This window comes from Heterodontus francisci, chromosome 7 (assembly GCF_036365525.1).
Source record: "Heterodontus francisci isolate sHetFra1 chromosome 7, sHetFra1.hap1, whole genome shotgun sequence".
In the NCBI taxonomy this organism is placed as follows: Eukaryota; Metazoa; Chordata; class Chondrichthyes; order Heterodontiformes; family Heterodontidae; genus Heterodontus; species Heterodontus francisci.
The window spans coordinates 62,247,252-62,270,944 of NC_090377.1; positions in this window are offsets into that span (position 1 = coordinate 62,247,252).

Consider the following 23,693-nt stretch of genomic DNA (forward strand, 5'->3'; position numbering starts at 1 on the left):
AGATATTCTGATGCAACTTACCGATCTGGTGAGTGCAATATTGGGGAGCCTGGAGGTTGCCCAACAACAACTTGATTTAAAAAGCACCTTAATATGCAAAACATCCCAAGTCCCTTTACTGGAACATAGTCAAACACATAAGGAGATATTAGGATAGATGATTAGGTAGGTTTTAAGGAGCATCTTAAAGGTGGAGCCCTTAAAGGCAGAAACAGAGGTAGAGAGGCAGAGACGTTTAAGGAGGAAATTCCAGAACTGGAAGCATGGCAGCTGAAGGTATGGCTGCCAACAATGGAGCAATGAAAATTGGGATGCTCAGGATACCAGAGTTGGAGGAGTAAAGATAACCTGGAGGGTTATCGGTCTGGAAGAGGTTATAGAGACAGGGAGGGTCGTGGCCCTGGAGGGATTTGAAAACAAGAATGAGAATTTTAAAATCAAGGCGTTGCTTAACCGGAAGCCAATGTAGGTCAGCAAGCACAGGGTAGGTCAGTGATGCAGCCAGGAGAAAGCGAGGGAGGGGAGGGGTGGGGTGGTGGCAGGGTGCGGGTTTGGAAGTCTTGTTGTGATAGCAGTTGGAAAGGTGGAAGCCCAGAGCAGCAGTGGCCCACATTATTTTTATGAAGCTCGGGGAGAACTGCTGCTGCTCCTGGCACCACAGAAGTAATTTTAGCAATTACGTTGGAGGGTCTGTTCTGACGTTTTGCCTGCTTCTACTCAATATAATTTACTTACAGAGATTAATGGGATTCTGGAAAGTTGCTTGGACCGTCCAGTGGAAAACCACATGGAAAGTGGCAGCAAGGGATCAGGAAGTCCAGCACCCTCATTTTAACTGTGCTACCATCCTGTTTCCACAAGGTGGGGGGAGTCAAATTCAGCCCCTATATGTCAAGGCTCATTGGGGCTAGGAGCAGATTGGCCACCCATTAAACACCCTGCTCTATTTTCCAAGGAAAATAGTGAGGAACGTATGACAGGTGGCCAATCTGCCAGTTTTTGCCCCTGCTGAAGTTACATTTCAACCAAATTAAATTATAAAGGATGCTACTACATATCAATACAAAATTAACCATATAGTCTGGTATTGGATAATCTCTAGTTGTGTAGAGATAACAAATATCCAAATTTTAACTAGCATTGCTTGTGTTGAGTGCATTCCATACATTTGGATGTTATGTTATTATCTCACTATACTACTATATTAGAGTCCATTCCACATAAGTTTTGTTGTACCAGACTTCTGTGACAGCATTTTATTCACAATAAAATAAAAGCATAGAGTTTAAATGACTCACAATTAGCTTGTTTGCCCATCACTTAGTCATACATATATATACATCATAAACCCAGCAAAACGTTGACCTAGACTGACATGTTCTAATGTGGAGTTGCTAAAGTTTATGCTGTAATCAAACATGGCCAAAAAATGTAGGAGTAAGAATAATTTACATCTCCGGACATGACATATTCACCACAATACACAGCTGGATCTGTAACTCATCGTTCAGACTTAAGAACGCAATACTGCATATTAAAGAAAGCCATAAATGGAATTAACTGGATGGTTAAGGTTTAAGGATCAGGATTTTCAGCACTTAGAAATAATTGTAATCCAAAGTTATATTATGTTAAACTATATCAGCTTGAAAATGATTGTTGGTGTTATTAGTAACAGCCATGCTTTTTGTCTGATATTTCTGAGTAATTTTAGGAGCACCATACTCAGCACATTTTACCTGACTTTGCACACTGCAAAATTACTGCTGGGATGTAGTGCCTGATTAGTGTTTTGGAGATGACTCCATTGATAACCTTGGTCAGCTAGTTAATACCAGCATTATTTCTATTTAAATTACAATCAGGCCTCATCTGCTTGTTCAAGTGAATATGAAACAGCCCATGTCATTAATTAAGGAAGAGCATGGAATTCACCTGGTAGTGGCCAGCCAAGATTCCTTCTTCAAACAACACCACCAAAAACAAAATAACTGGTTATTCATCACTTTTTCTGTTTGTGGGACATTGTTATGTATAATTGGCTGCTGTATTTGCCTATGTCACAAGTCACTGCACTTCAAAGATATTTAATTGGTCATGAAGCATGTGATAAGATGGTGCACAAATGCAAGTTCTTTTTTAATGAGGTAAGTTAAGCTAGCTGGTAAGAAGTTGTGTTAAATTCTGAAGTCCTGATGTAAGGCTGAGGATAATAGAGGCAATGCTTTATTTTCTCATGAGGAAATTATCTTATGCTTTGGCTGTTTCATGCAATTAACTGAAAATGTCTAATATTAGAGACTGCCTTACCATTCATTACTTAGTCATTGTTTGGGCAGGCATGTGATTGCCTCTTAGTTGGGGATGTCTTCTGTGACTGGTGTCATCTATAGCTTGCTACATGTTAAAGTTCCTTTGCAGGACAAACTGATAATTTTGAGCACTTTTGCTGCATGCACTGCAGCACTCCCCAGATTGGTCCAGGGTTTGGGGTTTGCACTTGAAGTTCCTCCTCAAGTAGTTGCTAAACCACCAGCTCAATATATCACTCTTCATATCTTGTCCTTGGGTTTCTCAAGGAGGTGAACAGTCAAGGCTGCAGTGGTAGTGTTGGTCACTCAGCATCAATTTATCCAGTCCTTGTGCCTCTTCAAATAATGGTTGCACCATAATTTGTCATAAAATGGACTAATGGCAACTGCCAGGGTAGTGTTAGTTAGGTGCACATTAATGGAGTGGAATTCCTTTCTGTTTATGTAAAGGGTGATATTTGTTGGGCAGAGATCAAATAAATGCCATCAATTATGCAGTGCACTTTCTATGATTCTATAAATGCTGTAAAGTTGGATTAGACTGGGTGGCTCGTTTTTTGGCCGGCGCAGACACAATGGGCCAAGTGGCCTCTTTCTGTGCCATAAGCTTTCTATGATTCTATTTTCTACGATTCATTTTGGGAAATCTAGTTAGACAGTAGAAGTAGAGGACGCTCTTGTGTTGGGTGATTGATTTCCATGGAGAAGTTGATGAATTGAAAGGTCCAAACAAACAAGACAAATGCGAGCTGCATGATGCAAGTGCACATTTCCGTTTAGGAGAGTTGGCAGATAATAATGAGGCGGCGCAGTGGTTAGCACCACAGCTCCAGCGACCCGGGTTCAGTTCTGGGTACTGCCTGTGCGGAGTTTGCAAGTTCTCCCTGTGACCGCGTAGGTTTCCGCTGGGTGCTCCGGTTTCCTCCCACAGCCAAAGACTTGCAGGTTGATAGGTAAATGGGCTATTGTAAATTGCCCCTAGTGTAGGTAGGTGGTAGGAGAATGGTGGGGTCGTGGTAGGGAATATGGGATTGACATAGGATTAGTATAAAATGGGTGGTTGTTGGTCAGCACAGACTCAATGGGCCGAAGGGCCTGTTTTAGTGCTGTATCTCTCTATGTCTAATTAACCTGTAGCATAAAAATTGAAAGTTGTTGTTATCTTGACTGTAGTTGACCACCACCATTCCTGCTGTTGAAATGTCTACAGATCCATTTGCACAAGTACATATAGATCAGTGAGGGTAAATTGTAGTTTCTGCACACAGATTTTATCTGACTTGTCCAAGTATAAAAGATTGGCACTACATACGTGGCTGGCAGTGTAAGGGCATGTCTTCATTCATCTTGTAAAGTGACTGATACACCTCCTATGATCCTCCTTCACATTCCAAATAGAGAGGGATACTCATGACATCTTACAATGACCATTCTCTGGAAAAACACACAAATAACTGATGTGTTGAAACTTTTCTAAGGATTTCTTAAAGTTGTAATTAATTTTGCTAACTTCATTTCTCTCAAAATAACAATATAGCATAGAAGCAGCAAATAAAGAACATTTATACTGAAAACAGCAAACCAGCATTATACCGGTGACAGAAAAGATCTAGCTTGAAGGAAAAAGCCTCCATGTAGAATTTTTTGTTTTTATAGGCATTGCTCAGTGCTGTGAACACATTTTGTGAAATTATGCATTTACATTTCTTCTTCAAGAGCCAATAAAGCCCAGAGCCAGCACTTGATGTGCAACTGGCTTTGTGCTTTAAGGGCTTATTAAGAAAGAAGAAGTTTCCCTCCAAAAAAACTAAAAACGTCCTGGAATTCTCTCCCCAACACCACTGTGGGAGCACGAAGACCTACAAGCACTTAAGGTTTCAATAGTTGTCATTATATATTCAAGTCCTGCTAGAATGCTGCTGACCGAGCCAAGCTGACAATAGAGAGTGTCAGCTTAACTGGGGAGCAAGAGGGAGAAGAAGTGTCTCTGTGAACTAGAGGGAAGGGGAATAAGCGTGCTTCCCATGTCACTTTATACTACCAGTGCAACTTTAAAGACCAAATTAACTGATCCTGTGTTCCCAATGAGGAGTCACACTTGAAAGGAGCATAGGTCCCAGAATCAAAGCTATAGTATTGTAGCTCAATCTCTCACCCAGAGTTCCCACACTGCCTTTGAGTGGGACACTACACTGCCGGTCTTAAGAAAATTAAAATGACCCTTAATGTCTCTCGTTCCATACAATTACTAGCACTCTGTTTTGCCTTTGTCCTAGTTTCTTGCTATTGGTTATATTTGTCTTATATTTCCTCCCCAGGAGTGTTTCATTGATTTACCAGAGGCCCTAGCCAAGCAAAAAACAGATAAATTGGTCATTCACCTGATTTCTGTTCATGGTATTTGGTTCCCAAATTTACTTGTGTCTAGACTGGCACTCCAGTACAGTACTGAGGGCATGCTGCAGTGTGAGAGGTTCTGCCTTTCAGATGAGATGTTAAACTGCAGTCCCAACTGTCCTCACAGGTGGACGTAAAAGATCCAATGGTACTATTTCGAAGAAGAGCAGGGGAGCTATCCCCGGTGTCCTGGCCAATATGTAACCCTCAATCATCATCATGTAAAGTACATTATGTGGTCATTATGACACTGCTCTTTGTGGGAGCTTGCTGTGTGCAAATTGGAAAGGAAGAAAAGGAAAGACTTGCATTTATATAGCACCTTTCATGACCACTGGACATCGCAAAGTGCTTTATAGCCTAGAAATACTTTTTGAATTGTTATCAGGGTTTTAGCGGGGGGAGAAGGATAAACCTCTTGAACTCTGTTGAGACGAGTTATAAAGGGCTGCAGATGATGATTGTAGATTTCTCTCTTGACTGATGGTTCTGTTGAAGATGGTGGGTCACTTCTAGCTCTCTCTGTGCTGCATGATGTAGATTTCAGATTGTTTTTCCAGCAGGGCATGTGACTAACTGGCTGTTGGAGTTTTTTTGAATTTGTACTTGCCACAGTGTTTTTAAAACTCAGAAATCTGTTTGCTCCTGGACTGAAAAGATCTCTCTCCTGTCTGCTCATCTCTTTCTCACCAGCTTTGGAATCCATTGAAGACACAGGAACCCCAAGGGAGAAAAGTCTCCTACAGTGAACAAGGTTTAAGAAGAATACTGGGCCCCAACGAAAAGCAAGAATTACCTACAAGCAAGAACTATCTTCAAAAGGACTACAGTGAGCTCGAAGCACAGTAACAAGAAACTCTTCTGCTATTGCCTCAAACCTCTCTACTTTATCTTTTCTTCTGCTCTTTTCAATCTCTATTTGCATGTGTGTATCGCATATGCATGCTAGCGTGGGACACGGTGTATATCCGTAGGCGTTAACCGAATTAGAGTTTAAGTTTTAATAAATTTCACTTTTCTTCTTTAAACCTAAGAAGGCCTGCTTGTGCTCATTTCTTTGCCTTATAATTGGAAATCAGTGAACAAGCATTCAGCAAGGGGGAGCTCAAAACACAGTGTGTTTAAAAACAAAACCCTGTTTCAACAAGACCAGGTGAAGTTTGAGAAAGACCCCTAGACACCTTTCTCACCTGGTCGTAACAATGCACAAAGCTTCTGTGTGATAAAGCACTATATAAATGCAAGTTTATTATTTCTTTATTATTCCCTTAATTTTTTGCTAAAGCTATCATTCCTGTTCCACAATTGCTGTGTTAATTTATGAATGTCTCCTAACCTGCACTTCGTCACAAAGAGTTGTTCATTGTTTTTTCCTCCTGTAGTTTCCCTCTGATATTTATCCTTTGCCCTCCTCTGTCTTTGGAGGGTGGTGAATGCTCCCATGCCAATATTTCTGTCCAAGGCCTGCTGCTGTGTTCCAGTGAACCTCAACACAAGCTCGAGAAACAGCACCTCATCTTCCGATGAGGCACTCTATAGCCTTCTGGACTCAGCATTGAGATCAACATTTCAGAGCGTGACTGCCTTACTTTATTTTATAACCATGCGTCTGTCATAATCTTGTCTTTCAGGTTTGTGCTTTTGGACATAGCTGTTCATTGTTCTGTCATTAACATTGTCTCTGGACTATTAGATTAGATTAGAGATACAGCACTGAAACAGGCCCTTCGGCCCACCGAGTCTGTGCCGAACATCAACCACCCATTTATACTAATCCTACACTAATCCCATATTCCTACCAAACATCCCCACCTGTCCCTATATTTCCCTACCACCTACCTATACTAGTGACAATTTATAATGGCCAATTTATCTATCAACCTGCAAGTCTTTTGGCTTGTGGGAGGAAACCGGAGCACCCGGAGAAAACCCACGCAGACACAGGGAGAACTTGCAAACTCCACACAGGCAGTACCCGGAATCGAACCTGGGTCCCTGGAGCTGTGAGGCTGCGCTGCTAACCACTGCGCCACTGTGCCGCCCTAATTGCTTTGTCTTTTAATACAACTAGTAGCTCTCCTTTTTGCCTTTGTTCCATGACATCTTTGTCTTTTAATCTCTCCTGCCCTCTGCCCTATCACACACCTTCCCTTGTGTTCTTCTTTCCCCTCCCCCATTTCACTTGTTCAAAGCCTATTACATTTCTAACCAATGCCAGTTCTGATGAAAGGTCACAGACCTGAAACATTAACTCTGTTCCTCTTTCCACAGATACTGCCAGACCTGTTGAGTTTTTCCAGCACTTTCAGTTTTTATTTCAGATTTCCAGCATCTGCAGTATTTTGCTTTTTTCAACAATACATTTAATCCTATTATCATCTGCACACAAACTGCTGGCAAGGTTGACAGATAGCCATTTTCTTCTCCCTGGTATAGAGGTGCCGAAGATGACCAAATAGAGCACCATCGGTATCTTCATGGCTGTGATTTGTTACTTCAGCACAGACTAGGTTTTTTTAAATCATAATTAAAATTAGTTTTTTTAAAGCTTTCTATGTTGCATATTTCTCTTCAGTTCAAATCCCGTCAGTGCAGCTTTCACACAGAATTGAGATCAATGTTGCTAAAAAGGGAAATATAGGGACAGGTGGGGATGTGGTAGGAATATGGAATTAGTGTAGGATTAGTATGGATGGGTGGTTGATGGTCGGCACAGACTCGGTGGGCCGAAGGGCCTGTTTCAGTGCTGTATCTCTAAACTAAACTAAAACCACAGAAATAATCCAGAAATTAGACTGAGGTCCCAACTGGTAAGATACAGTTTTCCCATCGAAAGCATCATGCTTCAACAATCCTAGTTAAATCAGCGATGTTGACTAAGGGACAGAATTCCAAAAAAGAGTTACGCAGGCAAGGGGAAAAGTGGGCGAGGCTCCAGCAAAAATATTCTAGATATAAACATCTGCAGGAAGTGTCACTGGCTGCAGAGGCTTGAGCTCTGGGTTTCGGAACTCGAGCGGTGGCTAGAGTCACTGTTGTGCATCCGCGAGGCAGAGGACTACGTGGATAGCACGTTTAGGGAGGTGGTCATACCACCGGTTAGGAGCTAAGAGAACTAGGCAAGCAGTGCAGGAGTCTGTTGAGTCTATCGCGCTTGTTAATCGTTTTTCCATTTTGGATATTAGTGAGAGCGATGGTTTCTTGGGGGGGTGCAGCCACAGCAAAGTTTGTGGCACAATGGGTGGCTCAGCTGCACAGGAAGGGAGGAAGAAGAGTGGAACAGCAATAGTGATAGGGGATTTGACAGTCAGGGGATCAGACAGACATTTCTGTGGCAGTAAACGTGACTCCAGGATGGTATATTGCCTCCCTGGTACCAGGGTTAAGGATGTCATGGAGCGGCTGGAGGACATCCTTCTGGGGGAAGGTGAACAGCCAGTGGTCGTGGTCCATATTGGTACCAATGTCATAGGTAGGAAGAGGGATGACATCTTGAAAGCAGATTTTAGGGAGTTAGGAAGGAAATTAAAAAGCAGGACCTCCAAAGCAGTAATCTCAAGCTTACTCCCAGTGCCACGTGCCAGTGAGCTTAGGAATAGGAGGATTGATCGATTGAACAAGTGGCTGGAGAATGGTGTAGGAGGGCATCAGATTTCTGAGGCATTGGGGCAGGTGGGACCTGTACAAGATGGACGGGCTACACCTTAACAGGACTGGAACTAATATCCTGGCAGGGAGATTTGCTAGTGCTGTTGGGAAGGGTTTAAACTAGCTTGTCAGGGGGATGGGAACCTGAAGGGTAGCTCAAATTGGAAGGAAGTAAAGCTGGTAACAGGAGGTAGAAAAGAAGCAAGTGACATTAGAAGGCAGGCGAAACAAAGGCGAGCATCAACTCGGCTTAGAATGCAGAATAATGTCAAGAAGACAAGGTTAAGGGCACTCTACCTGAATACAGCAGCATTCGCAACAAGGTAGATGATTTAAAGGCCCAAAAAGAGGTAAATGGGTATGATCTAATTGCCATAACAGAAACGTGGCTACAGGATGACCAAGACTGGGAACTGAATGTTCAAGGATATTCGATATTTAGGAAGGACAGCAAAAAGGAAAAGGAGGTGGTGTTGCGCTAATAATAAGGGATGGGATCAGTACATTAGTAAGGGAGGATCTCAGATTAGAAAAATAAAATGTGGAATCTGTTTGGGTGGAGCTAAGAAACAGCAAGGGACAGCAAACATTGGTAGGAGTTGTTTATAGGTCACCAAACAGTAGAGATAGCGTGGGGCATGGCATTAATCAGGAGATTAGAGAAGCATGTAGCGTAGGTAATACAGTAATCATGGGTGATTTCAATCTGCATATAGACTGGGTAAACCTAATGAGTACTAATGCTGTGGACAAGGAGTTTCTGGAGTGTGTTAGGGATGGTTTTCTAGAGCAGCATGTTGAGGAACTGACTGGAGAACAGGCTATTTTAGAACTAGTATTATGTAATGAGAAAGGGCTAATTAATAATCATGTTGTTAAAGAACCTTTAGGGATGAGTGACCATATTATGATAAAATTTTACATTATGTTTGAAAGTGAGGTAGTTCAATATGAAGCCAGGATGTTAAATTTGAACAAAGGAAATTATGAAGGTATGAGGGGCAAATTGTCTGAGGTGGATTGAGAAAATACATTAAAAGGTATGACAGTACATAGGCAATGGATGGTCTTTAAAGAAATATTACAAAGTTTACAGCAACAAAACATTCCTTCAAGGCACAAAACCCCCAAAAGTAAAGGCAGTCAAATGTGAATAACAAAGAAAGTTAGGAATTATATAAGATTAAAAGAAAAGGCCTATAAAGTTGCCAGAAATAGCAGTAAACCTCAGGATTGGGAGGATTTTAATGGATGCATGGGTGATCATCTTCCAAAATTCTATAGGTTCCGGAGCGGTTCCTGCAGATTGGAAGGTCGCAAATGTCACCCCACTATTTAAGAAGGGAGGGAGAGAGAAAACAGGGAATTACAGACCTGTTAGCCTTACATCAGTTGTTGGGAAAATGCTAGAATCTATTCTAAAGGATGTGATAAATGGACACTTGTATAATAATGATCCGATTGGGCATATTCAACATGGATTTATGAATGGGAAATCATGTTTGACAAACCTGTTGGATTTTTTGAGGATGTTACTAACAGAATTGATAAAGGGGAATCAGTGGACCTGATATACTTGGATTTTCAGAAGGCTTTTGATAAAGGAGGTTGGTTAGCAAAATTAAAGCACAGGGGATAGGAGGTAGTATACTGGCATGGATTAAGGATTGGTTAACAGGCAGAAAGCGGAGAGTAGGAATAAATGGGTCATTCTTGCATTGGCAGGCTGTGACTAGTGGGGTACTGCAGGCATCAGTGCTTGGGCCCCAGCTGTTCACAATATCAATGATTTGAATGTGGAGACCAAATGTAGTAATTCCAAGTTCGTGGATGACACAAAACTAGGTGGGAATGTGTGTTGTGAGGAAGATGCAAAGCGGCTTCGAGGGAATTTGGACAGACTTAGTGAGTGAGCAAGAACGTGGCAGATGGAACATAATCTGGAAAAATGTGAGGTTATCCACTTTAGTAGAAGGAATAGATGTGCAGAGTATTTTTTAAATGGTAAAAGATTAGAAAGTGTGGATGTACAAAGGGACCTGGGTGTCCTTGTTAATAAGTCACTGAAAGCTAACATACAGGTGCAGCAAGCAATTAGGAAGGCTGATGGTATGTTAGCTTTATCGGAATAGGATTTGAGTACAAGTGTAGTGAAGTCTTGTTTCAATTATATAGAACCTTGGTTAGACTGCACTTGGAGTCCTGTGTGCAGTGTTGGTCCCCTTACCTTGGGGAGGATATTATTGCCATAGAGGGAGAACAACGAAGGTTCACCAGACTTGTTCCAGGATGGTGGGACTGTCCTATGAAGAGAGATTGGGGAAACTGGGCCTGTATTCTCTAGAGTTTTGAAGAATGAGAGGTGATCTCATTGAAACCTACAAAATACTTAAAGGGATAGACAGGGTGGATGCAGGTAAGATGTTTCCCCTGGTTGGGGAGTCTAGAACCAGGGGACACAATTTCAGAATAAGGGGGAAGCCACTTAGGATAGAGATGAGGAAAAATTTCTTTACTCAGAGGGTTGTGAATCTTTGGAATTCTCTACCCCAGAGGGCTGTGGAAGCTCAGTCATTGAGTATGTTTAAAGCAGAGATTGACAGATTTCTAAATACCAATGACAGAGGGATATGAGGATAGTGTGGAAAAAGGCATTGAAGTGGATGATTAGCCATGATCTTATTGAATGGCGAGGCAGGCTGAATGGGCTGAATGGCCTACTCCTGCTTTTGTGTTCCTATGTTCCTATAAATTTTAGGTGGCTGCAGAAGCCTTTGTGCTCCTGGCATGAATGTGACTTAAGCACTCGTGACCTCTCTGATGTGTTGGTAACTTGGCCATGTCACTCCAATGTTCAAAAAGGTGGAGTAGCCCACTCTCATCAAATCCATTGTTTTATCTACCTTTAAGCTCCATTGTGCAACTTTCATGCTCCCAAAAAAGGCCAGAATAATGTTAATTCACAGATCATCGGTAGCAAAGAAACATTGCAAATGAGCAAGACTGCGAGTAAGAAACTGCAGGACATATTTGTCCAGTGAATCACCATTAATGAGATACTGCAGGATTCAAGCTGGGCTGTTAGCTGGAAATCAAGGGCCCAAAGAGCCAAGGCAAATCTACAAGAACACTGGAACAAACCACCTCCACAATTTCCTCCTGACATACACCCCTATCACTGATTTCACCCTCCCCATGATCACAGACCCTCCCAACACTGACCCCTGATCTCCACATGAAATCTTCAACTTTCCCCCCCACCAATCTCTGACCCTCGTGTGATCACCCTGATACCCCCCTTCCTCGTCCTTCCCTCTTCCCCCACTGATCTCTACCCACAACAACCATGAAACTTACCTGATTCTCAGCTGTGGCCTTTTCTGAAATGTTCCCTGTCTGACAGGCAGCCGAGTCTGTTAATAAGGCTGGCTTCCAGGCAGGAATTATTCCTTGCTTTGCTCTCTACCCATATTCCTCTTCCTCCACCTATCCCTACTTCTTTTTGTGTCTGCCTCTAGAAAAAATTCTCTCCTCATTCCCGTACAACAGCACTTTCAAAATCCCAACTGTCTAGTCTTTGACCCTTCATTCACTACAACATTGTAGCTACTGCTCTGCTGAACCATATCCTCACTTCCACCTTTGATGCCCAAAGTGGAGATAAAACTCCACAGCATTTACTCAACTATAACTTCTCCCCACCAACCCTGCTCCACAACCCTACACCAGTGAATACTAGAGTCTATGATTCTGTGACCCTGGTGTTTATCCAGTTCATTTGAGTGCTGGCCTATTTTTTGACCATTTCCACCTCATCCCTACTAGAATTATGGCAGATGTGTACATAAGAAAATAAGAAATAAGAGCAGGAGTAAACCATTCAGCCTGCTCCGCCATTCAGTAAGATCATGTATTAATTTCTACATCAACTCCACTTTACCACCATATTTCCATTTCTCTTGATTCCCTTTGTGCCCAAAAATCTAGAAATATCAGTCTTGAATATACTCATTGACTGAGCATCCATAGCTCTCTGGGATAGTGCTGTTAGGAAGTGATTTCCAGGATTTTGACCCAGTGACAGTGAAGGAACAGCGATATAGTTCCAAGTCAGGATGGTGTGTGGCTTGGCAGGGAACTATCAGGTGGTGGTGTTCCATGCAGCTGCTGCCCTTGTCCTTCAAGGTGGTAGAAGTCGCGGGTTTGGAGCGTGTTGTCGAAGCAGCCTTGGTGAGTTGCTGCAGTGCATTTTGTATGTGGAACACACTGCTGCCACTGTGCGATGGTGGTAGAGGGAGTGAATCTTGAAGGTGGTAAATGGGGTGCCAATCAAGCAGACTTTTTTGTCCTGAATGGTGTTCAGCTTTGTATTGTCAGCAAACTTGGATATATTACACTCAGACCCCTCATCAGAATCATTAATATAGATTGTAAATAGCTGAAACCTAAGCACTGATCCTTGTGGCACTCCACTAGTTGCACCTGCCATCCTGAAAATGATCCATTTATTCCTTTTTTTTGTCCATTAGCCAACCCTCAATCCATACTAATATATTACCCCCAATCCCAAGAGCCCTAATATTGTGCGACAGCCTCTTCTGTTGCACCTTATTGAATGCCTTCTAAAAATCCAAATATATCCTTTGGCTCTCCTTATCTATCCTGCTCGTTACACCCTCAAAAAACTCTAATAGATTTTTCAAGGATGATTTCCCTTTCATAAAACCACGTTGACTCTGCCTATTCATGTTGTGAATTTCCAAGTGCCCTACTACCATGTCTTTAATAATAGATTGTAGCATTTACCTTGCTACTGATGTCAGGCTAACTGGCCTATAGTTCCCTGTTTTCTCTCCCTTCTTTCTTGAATAGCAGTGTTACATTTGCTATATTCCAATCCACAGGGACCGTTGTACAATCTAGGGAATTGTGGAAGATCAAAACCAACACATCCACTATCTCTGCAGCTACCTCTTTTAAAACCCTAGGGTGTAGGTCGTTGGGTATAAGGGATTTGTCAGTTTTTAGTTCCATTAATTTCTCCAGTATTGTTTCATTGCTAATAATTACTTTAATTTCCTCACTTTCATTAAAACATTGGTTTCCCACAATTTCTGTTATGTTCTTTGTGTCTTCTACTGTGATGACAGATATAAAATATTAATTTAACATCTCTGAGCATTTAACATTCCTTATTCCCCATTATAATTTCTCTTGTCTCTGCCTTTAAGAGATCCACATTTACTTTTTCTAATCTCTTCCTTTGTACATACCTGTAAAAGCTCTTAAATCTGTTTTTATATTTCTTGCTATTTTGCTCTCATTCTATTTTCTCCCTCTTTGTTAATTTCTTGGTCATTCTTTGATGATTTTTTAAGACCTTCCCAAACCTTAGGCTCAATACTCTTTTTCTGGAAATAATGTTCTTTTAAATGAATATTATCCTTAACGTCTGCAGTTTTCCATGCCTGTACCAATTTCCCAATGGAGTTTTTATTCCTTGAGGGAATGTATATATTTATTGAGAATTAAACATTAATTGTTCAAGTGTTTGCCATTACTTATCTCTAATCATATTTTTAAATCTAACTTCCCAATCTACCTCAGCCAACTCAGACCCTCTGTAATTGACTTGTTTAAATTTAAGAATCTAATTTTGAACTTAACCCACATCATTCTTAAACTTTACATGACATTCCATCATATTATGATCACTCTTCCTCAGAGTATCTTCTACTATAAGATTACTATTGAACCTTGTCTTATTACACAATACTAGATCTAATATAGCTAGTCCCTGATTGGTTCTAAGACATTTTTCTATGTTCTGATCCGTCCGTCTGTCTTATTTATGGCCTGTACTTCTTGTCTAAATTAATCTTAGTTCCTATTTCACAGTTTTTAAATCACACTTTATGTCATGGAAAAACTCTATATCAACATTTGCCTGTCATGGTGCAATCACAAGGCTTCTGACATTTTGTCCAACTCATCCAGATCTACTACAGTGGAAACTTTACTCTTCACCACCATCTCCCTCTCACCTCTGGGTTGTTCCACTGTTGGTTCTGTACTGGGATACTTTGAGCACCTTTTCCCCTCTGACCTGCAATTTCTGCCTGGTCTGGGCTATCCTAGGCCCTTCTTGCACTTATGCCATTGCGACTGCATATGTAGGCTGCTTTCTGCCATTTTCTCCCTACTCAAAACCTCACTCCTGTTTTTTCAGTGCTTGCAGTTATTTTGCTACTTTGGCAGTCTTTTCCTTTCCCATTTCCTACAGTTTTCTGAATGTGATTAAACAATCTCGTGAAAAATCAATCCATTCCACTGAATTCATCAGATTTTTGATGCCTCACTTTATGGAATTCGGTAAATTCATTAAATAATGTCTGACTCAGTTCAACAAATTGAATCCAACAAATAAACTAAATAATTTATTCCTGAACTAATCAAATCCAGAAAATTCATTAAATAATGTGTTTTTCATTAAACAATCAATATGAGTCAATAGAATCCAACAAATTAATGAATGGCTGCCTCAGTAATGCAATCCAGCAAATTCGTTATAGAATCTATGGCTCGGTAAATGAAATCCAACAAAACACAACAACCATTTCAACTTCATGAATCATTATCTTCTATCTTCCTATCAGCAATGTGACGGGAGATCTTCTAATAACATATGAAAGATACATCCTGAAAACCTCAAAATTGTCATCGTTACTTCCTGCAATGTCACAGTGTTGCTGTCACACATTTCCTATCAGGCTTTGTTGATTTGCTAAAAGTAAAACAGCAACAAATTGAGACTAAAGAGGTCAGAAATCTACTGATGGAAAATGAGGAAAATGACTAGAAAATGCCTACAGTCGGCGAGCTGCTATGCTTTCAAATTCCTTCCCTAAACGTCTCTTTTCATCTCCTTCTCCGCCTTTAAGACCCCTCTTGAAACCTACCTCTTTGCCAAGCTTTTGGGCACTGCTCCCCAATATCTCCTTCGTTGGCTTAGTCTCCTGTGATTATGCTGTACAAAGTGTTTTGGAATATATTTCTATATTAAAGATGCTATTTTAATGCAGGTTGTTGTTGTATGCTCCCAGACTCACTCGTCCACCTGATCTGAGTACTACCAGGCCTGAGTGGCCTGCTTTGAGTGCTCACGGACTCAGTCAATGCTCAAATGTCCACAGGCTTAGCTTTTGTTTCATGCACTCTCTGGCTCAGCCACCTGCTCACATCACTCCCATGACTCAAGCCAAGGTTCCTGCCACTATGTGTGCAGAAAGAAACAGAGTTAATGGCCAGAATTTTACTCACCTCTAAAAGAGCGGGATGGTCGCGGGGGTGGGGGGAGGGGTGGATGTAAAGTGGAGCGGGAGGCTCGGGGGGCCCCTCCCTACCCGCTCCCGCCTCAGTCGCCGCTTTACACAGGGCAGCGGCGGCGAAAAACGGCCCATGTACCCCAGGCCAATCGAGGCCCTTAAATGGCCAGTTAACAGCCACTTAAGGGCCTCCGCCCACTGCCATGGGGATTTTACCCTTGGCTGGCTTGCGGCCCAGGCCCAAGAGAAGCCACCTGACAAAAGTAGGTGGCTTTCTGATGGCCTGGGTGGGGGCCCTCCTGATCAGGCATTCTCCGCCCAACGGAGGGCTGCCCCCGATGTCCCGATCACCCCCAATGGCCACCATGCCCCCTGTCCCCCCAGTTGACCACCCTTGCCTTGCCGGAGCCTGACAGATTACCCCCAGCGAGGTCCCAAAAACTGACCTGCCCGGGGTGCCACGACATCTTCCATCTTCAATTGGGTTGCAGTCCCTGCAGTGGCCACCGCTCCTGGTGGCACTGCGGGACAGAGAGCTGCCGGCCCGCTAATTGGCCGGCAGCTCCATTAGGCGGGACTTCCTGCCTCAATGAAGGGGCGTCCCGCCTCAGGTCAATTAACGGCCTGGGGACCACAAAATGTGGTCCGGATCCCCAGGCCAGGTGGAGGCAGGTTCGCCACTGGCTTTTCAGTCTGTGGATGGCTCCCGTCCACTGAGAGTAAAAGTTTGGCCAATGCTTCAGGTTGATGACCTTTCATCAGAAGGGTCATCCATTTATCTCTCCACAGATGCTCCAAACCTGCTAAGTATTTCTATCACTTTTTCTTTTTATTTCAGATTTCCAACATCTGCAATATTTTGCTTTTGTGTTCTTGCCGCTACAGTTGCTTCAGGGCCTAACAGCCTGCTCCTAGCCCACTAGGCTCTAAGTTTGTTCAGACAAGTGCTCCAATATTTGCCCATTCTGTGCACTCCCAGACCAGACTTCATATGTAGGAATTATTGAACATGTTAATTAAGTTTGGAGTAAATCATAAATTAGTAAAATGAATACCAGAAAATTATTTATCTGCAATTTACATATATTGTGTGGATTTGACTGTAATAATGACTGCAGTTTCACTAGAGCTGCTACCGCTCAGATATTGCAAGTCTGACAGGAACTCCATTTATTTCTGCAAATTGGATTTCCACTGTACTTCCTGTTGTGTGATTTTCTTTAAGACTGATGTCCCTTTAAGATCTTAGTATGCTAATGAGCTGAGTACCAGCATGCAGTCATGTGACTACATGCCAGTCTCACTCTGCTACTGTAACACTAAGCAGCAGGTCCTGTAAATATTTAGCTCCGCATTGTATATAAGTTAGCTGTTTAATAAACCTGTTTGATATCTTCAATCAACTGAATGCCACGCATCTCATTTATGTTGCATCAGACAACATAAAAAGCTTCCATTACACTTCCAACAGTGGCAAAGTGAGCACAGCTCCAAGAAAATTCCCAGCCAATATATTTCCATTTTAAGAATTAGACAATGGAAGATGAACAGAGTGTTTATTATGGGAGATAAAAGAGACACAAATGAAGATAAATTCCAGTAACCTACCACAGCTAAGGTTAAACTGGCTGTCGCTATCTGTATTTCCCCTTGCTCCTTTCTTAAATAATAGAGTGATATTTGCTATTTTTCAATCCAAAGGCACAATTCCTGAATCTAAAGAGGTTTGGAAAATTGTGACTAATGTACATGCAATTTCCTCAGCTACTTATTTTACTGCCCTTGGGTCGATAACATTAGGTGCTGGAAATTTGCCAATCTTAAGTCCCATTATTTTCTCCTTTATGAATTTGTACTTATATTAAATCCATTACCTCTGAACACTATAATATCTGCCATTTTCAAGATAATTTGGTACTGCAGCACAGGAATTTGTTAATCTAGTAAGCAATTGGGGTAATTAACAGCTTCACAGTACACATTTCCAGCAACAGAGAGCATAGAAAGAATACAGCTTCCAGATCATATGCAAAACCTACAGTTCCACCTGGATTATAAATACAGAGATGTTGAACGACGGGGCAGAGATGGCAAAAAAAGGCAGCCACTGGAGTGAATGGCTGAACACTCCTGCTGTCCTCTATATAAGGAATGAAGCTTTCTTAGCATCACTCGGATTACAGAACTTTCCCAGCCTGGTGAAATAATAAAAGCCAAAGAAAATAGCTTTATAAACTGTTTCCAAACAATCATAAATGCACAAGTTGCTGCTGCTTGTGCATACGAAGTTGTTTTAGTTAAAAAACAGAAATGGCTCTGCGATACAAATGGATTCAAAACTTAAGTGATTTTTTTGCATTACTAATTTTGATCAATGTAAGTTATTAGTGTAGGTAGAGCACCTGCTGCTTGAAGGTAAATAGATATGTTTGTTTTAGAGCTTAACCTACTGCTGGTGTTATGATAATACATGCAGCAAGACCTGGACAACATTCAGGCTTGAACTGAGAGGTGGCAAGTAACATTTGCACCACACATGTGCCAGGCAATGACCATCTCCAACAAGAGAGAATCTAACCATCTCCCCTTGACATTCAATGGCATTACCATTGCTTAATCCCTCATAAGAAACATCCAGGGTGTTAATTTGATTGGAAACTTAATTGGAATGGCCACATAAATACAAGAGTAGCTCAGGGGCTGGGAGTTCTGTGGCATGTAACAATTTGCAAGACACAAGTCAGGAGTGTGATGGAATACTCCCCACTTGCCTGGATGAATGCAGCTCCAACAACACTCAACAAGCTTGATACCATCAAGCAGATGACTTGATTAGCACCCCATCTACCATCTTAAACATTCACTCCCTTCACCACTATCGTACAGTGGCAATAGTATAAACCATCTACAAGTTGAACTGCAGCAACTTGCTAAGGCTCCTTTCAAAGCACCTTCCAAACCTGTGACTTCTACCACCTAGAAGAACAAGGGCAGCAGCCGCCTGAGAAAACCATTATGTACAACTTCCTCTCCAAGTCACAGACCATCCTGACATGGACATATATCGCAGTTCCTTCACTGTCGCCGTTTTAAAATCCTGGAACTCCCTCCCTAACATCACTGTGAGCACATGGGGTGCAGTGATTTAAGAAGGAAGCTCACCGCCACCTTCTCAATGGTAATTAGGGCTATAAATGCTGGGCTTGCCAGCGATGCCCATATCCCATGAACAAATGTTTTTTAAAATGACAAATACTTCCATTATTCAAATCTACTTCTCTAATGAGGAAGCTTACACATGATAATGTACAACATTGATGTAAACAAATGTGATAATCATATGATGCAGGTGGCAAAGATGTAAAGTAGATACCTGCATACCAAATAAGGATATAGTTTGTGCAGCAGTTGTGTTCTTTCGTCCATTTGCTCATTGTACTGCAATGTAATCAGTAACTCTCTTCGTTCATTTCAAAATATAACGTTCAAAACTTCTTTCAGACACCTCTATGCTTTGCAATTGGGATGGGAATCAAGATGCTCTTCGCATGTTATTGATGTCCAAACCCAAGGTACAACATTGCAATGCACCCTTAGATTGATATGTCTTCATAAAGTAGAATGCCAAATTTTGACTTAAATCTGCAAAGAGAAATGAAAAATAGAAATATTTAAAGTATCTTCATTGTGGAAAGTTATCCTGATCACTTAGGCATATTACTGTTTGTGAGCACTGTTTATCTTTCATATATACATTTCCACAGAATTATGATGCTGTGGCAGACATTGCATTGTGACATAGTTTTTGAAACTGTTCATCTGTTCAACTGCACAATCTACCTCAGATTGAAATGGGGATAACTAGAACAGTCTTTTTAACAAAATGATAATATTTTGCCTAATAGTGCAAATAAAATACAACTACTTTTTTCTCACTTATGCCTCCAGCAACTTATTTTCTTCTTTTGTTGTTAATCTTTAAAATCCAGTTCATAATTACATATCTTCAGTAGCAGGCACATGTCTTATCTGGGGCACGTTGCATTTTTAGGTGTACAGTGAGAACATGCTACAAACATGCATGGAGATTATTAGAATTAAGTCTCATGTTGAATCTCGCAACTTCTGGAAACATAGAACATAGAACATTACAGCGCAGTACAGGCCCTTCAGCCCTCGATGTTGCGCCGACCTGTGAAACCATCTGACCTACACTATTCCATTTTCATCCATATGTCTATCCAATGACCACTTAAATGCCCTTAAAGTTGGCGAGTCTACTACTGTTACAGGCAGGGCGTTCCATGCCCCTACTACTCTCTGTGTAAAGAAACTACCTCTGACATCTGTCCTATATCTATCACCCCTCAACTTAAAGCTATGTCCCCTCGTGTTTGCCATCACCATCCGAGGAAAAAGGCTCTCACTATCCACCCTGTCCAACCCTCTGATTATATTATATGTCTCTATTAAGTCACCTCTTCTCCTCCTTCTCTCTAACGAAAACAACCTCAAGTCCCTCAGCCTTTCCTCGTAAGACCTTCCCTCCATACCAGGCAACATCCTAGTAAATCTCCTCTGCACCTTTTCCAAAGCTTCCACATCCTTCCTATAATGTGGTGACCAGAACTGCACGCAATACTCCAGGTGCGGCCGCACCAGAGTTCTGTACAGCTGCAGCATGACCTCGTGGCTCCTAAACTCGATCCCCCTACTAATAAAAGCTAACACACCATATGCCTTCTTAACAGCTCTATTAACCTGGGTGGCAACTTTCAGGGATTTATGTACCTGGAAACCAAGATCTCTCTGCTCATCTACCCTACCAAGAATCTTCCCATTAGCCCAGTATTCTGCAATCCTGTTACTCCTTCCGAAGTGAATCACCTCACACTTTTCCGCATTAAGCTCCATTTGCCATCTCTCAGCCCAGCTCTGCAGCCTATCTATGTCCCTCTGTAACCTACAACATCCTTCGGCACTATCCACAACTCCACTGACCTTCGTGTCATCCGCAAATTTACTAACCCACCCTTCTACACCCTCTTCCAGGTCATTTATAAAAATGACAAACAGCAGTGGCCCCAAAACAGATCCTTGCGGTACACCACTAGAAACTATACTCCAGGATGAACATTTACTATCATTTACTATCAGCTAGCCAATTTCTGATCCAAAGCACTAATTCACCTTCAATCCCATACTTCTGTATTTTCTGCAATAGCCTACCGTGGGGAACTTTATCAAACGCCTTACTGAAATCCATATAGACCACATCCACGGCTTTACCCTCATCCACCTGTTTGGTCACCTTGTCAAAAAACTCAATGAGATTTGTGAGGCACGACCTACCCTTCACAAAACCGTGCTGACTATCTCTAATGAACTTATTCTTTTCAAGATGATTATAAATCCTATCTCTTATAACCTTTTCCAACATTTTACCCACAACCGAAGTAAGGCTCACAGGTCTATAATTACCAGGGCTGTCTCTACTCCCCTTCTTGAACAAGGGGACAACATTTGCTATCCTCCAGTCTTCCGGCACTATTCCTGTCGACAATGACGACATAAAAATCAAGGACAAAGGCTCTGCAATCTCCTCCCTGGCTTCCCAGAGAATCCTAGGATAAATCCCATCTGGCCCAGGGGACTTATCTATTTTCACACTTTCCAAAATTGCTAACACCTCCTCCTTGTGAACCTCAATCCCATCTAGCCTAGTAGTCTGTATCTCAGTATTCTCCTCGACAACGTTTTCTTTCTCCACTGTAAATACTGACGAAAAATATTCATTTAACACTTCCCCTATCTCCTCCGATTCCACACACAACTTCCCACTACTATCCTTGATTGGCCCTAACCTATCTCTAGTCATTCCTTTATTCCTGATATACCTATAGAAAGCCTTAGGGTTTTCTTTGATCCTATCTGCCAATGACTTCTCGTGTCCTCTCCTTGCTCTTCTTATCTCTCCCTTTAGATCCTTCCTGGCTAGCTTGTAACTCTCAAGCGCCCTAACTGAGCCTTCACGTCTCATCCTAACATAAGCCTTCTTCTTCCTCTTGACAAGCTCTTCAACTTCTTTAGTAAACCACGGCTCCCTCGCTCGACAACTTCCTCCCTGCCTGACAGGTGCATACTTATCAAGGACACGCAGTAGCTGCTCCTTGAATAAGCTCCACATTTTGATTGTGCCCATCCCCCTGCAGTTTCCTTCCCCATCCTACGCATCCTAAATCTTGCCTAATCGCATCATAATTTCCTTTCCCCCAGCTATAATTCTTGCCCTGCTGTATATGCCTGTCCCTGCCCATCGCTAAGGTAAACCTAACCGAATTGTGATCACTATCACCAAAGTGCTCACCATCTTCTAAATCTAACACCTGGCCGGGTTCATTACCCAGTACCAAATCCAATGTGGCATCGCCCTTGGTTGGCCTGTCTACATACTGTGTCAGAAAACCCTCCTGCACACACTGGATAAAAACAGACCCATCTAAAGTACTCGAGCTATAGTATTTCCAGTCAATATTTGGAAAGTTAGAGTCCCCCATAACCACTACCCTGTTACTCTCGCTCCTGTCAAGAATCATCTTTGCTATCCTTTCCTCTACATCTCTGGAACTATTTGGAGGTCTATAGAAAACTCCCAACAGGGTGACCTCTCCTCTCCTGTTTCTAACCTCGGTCCAGACTACCTCAGTAGACGAGTCCTCAAACGTCCTTTCTGCCGCTGTAATACTTTCCTTGATTAACAATGCCACACCCCCCCCTCTTTTACCATCTTCTCTGTTCTTAGTGAAACATCTAAATCCCGGAACCCGCAACATCCATTCCTGTCCCTGCTCTACCCATGTCTCTGAAATGGCCACAACATCGAGATCCCAGGTACCAACCCATGCTGCAAGCTCACCCACCTTATTCCGGATGCTCCTGGCGTTGAAGTTTTAAACCAAGCTCTTGCTTGCCAGTGCCCTCTTGTGTCCTTATAACCTTATCCCTGACCTCACTACTCTCAACATCCTGCACACTGGAACTACAATTTAGGTTCCCATCCCCCTGCTGAATTAGTTTAAACCCCCCCGAAGAGCACTAGCAAATCTCCCCCCAGGATATTGGTACCCCTCTGGTTCAGGTGAAGACCATCCTGTTTGTAGAGGTCCCACCTACCCCAGAAAGAGCCCCAATTATCCAGGAAACCAAAACCCTCCCTCCTACACCATCCCTGCAGCCACGTGTTCAACTCCTCTCTCTCCCTATTCCTCACTTCGCTAGCACGTGGCACGGGCAACAACCCGTGGAAAGACTCCATTCAAGTGAAGCACAGCTCATGGATACAAAGTGGGTGGAATAAGGATCCTGAATCCTGGCTCACGCAAGTAAGCATCATAAAATTAGATTAATATTATCCAGTTGCTTTGAAGATCATGTTTTGTGAGTATTCTGTTAGATTTTGCTGGATTTTGCCATGGAGTTAATTGATTTTTGATGGACATGTTCTTTTTCTGCCAATATTTTCATTTGTTATTCTTGGTTGCTGCTGACATTCAAATTAGTGTAAAATAAAGTATTGAGGATGGAAATTCCTTTGTGGAATCTGATCACACTGCATGATTTGGATAAAGAAAAGGAATTGATAAGGGGCCAGAAAATGTATGTGTATCAATAATGAGGCAATTTTCCACTCCCATCCTGTATATGTTTTTATGGATCTGTCTGCATATTTACATGAAGAACTCACAACAGAATGAACGGGTAACTGATGGAGATAGGAACAGAGTGCTTGATGGATTTCACAAGGAATGTGTGTAGAAGTGAAGAGCAATCTTAACTTTCAGTGGAAGCGGGTGTAAGCAGCCTACATATACTGCTCCACAAAAATTGCCACTAATCAGCACTTGAATGCTAAACCCGCAGGTGTTTAGTTTAGCATTCCTGATACCCGTAAACTTCAACCTTATCTGCAGCTATATGTGAGTGACTTGGGTATCTTTATTGACTCATTCAG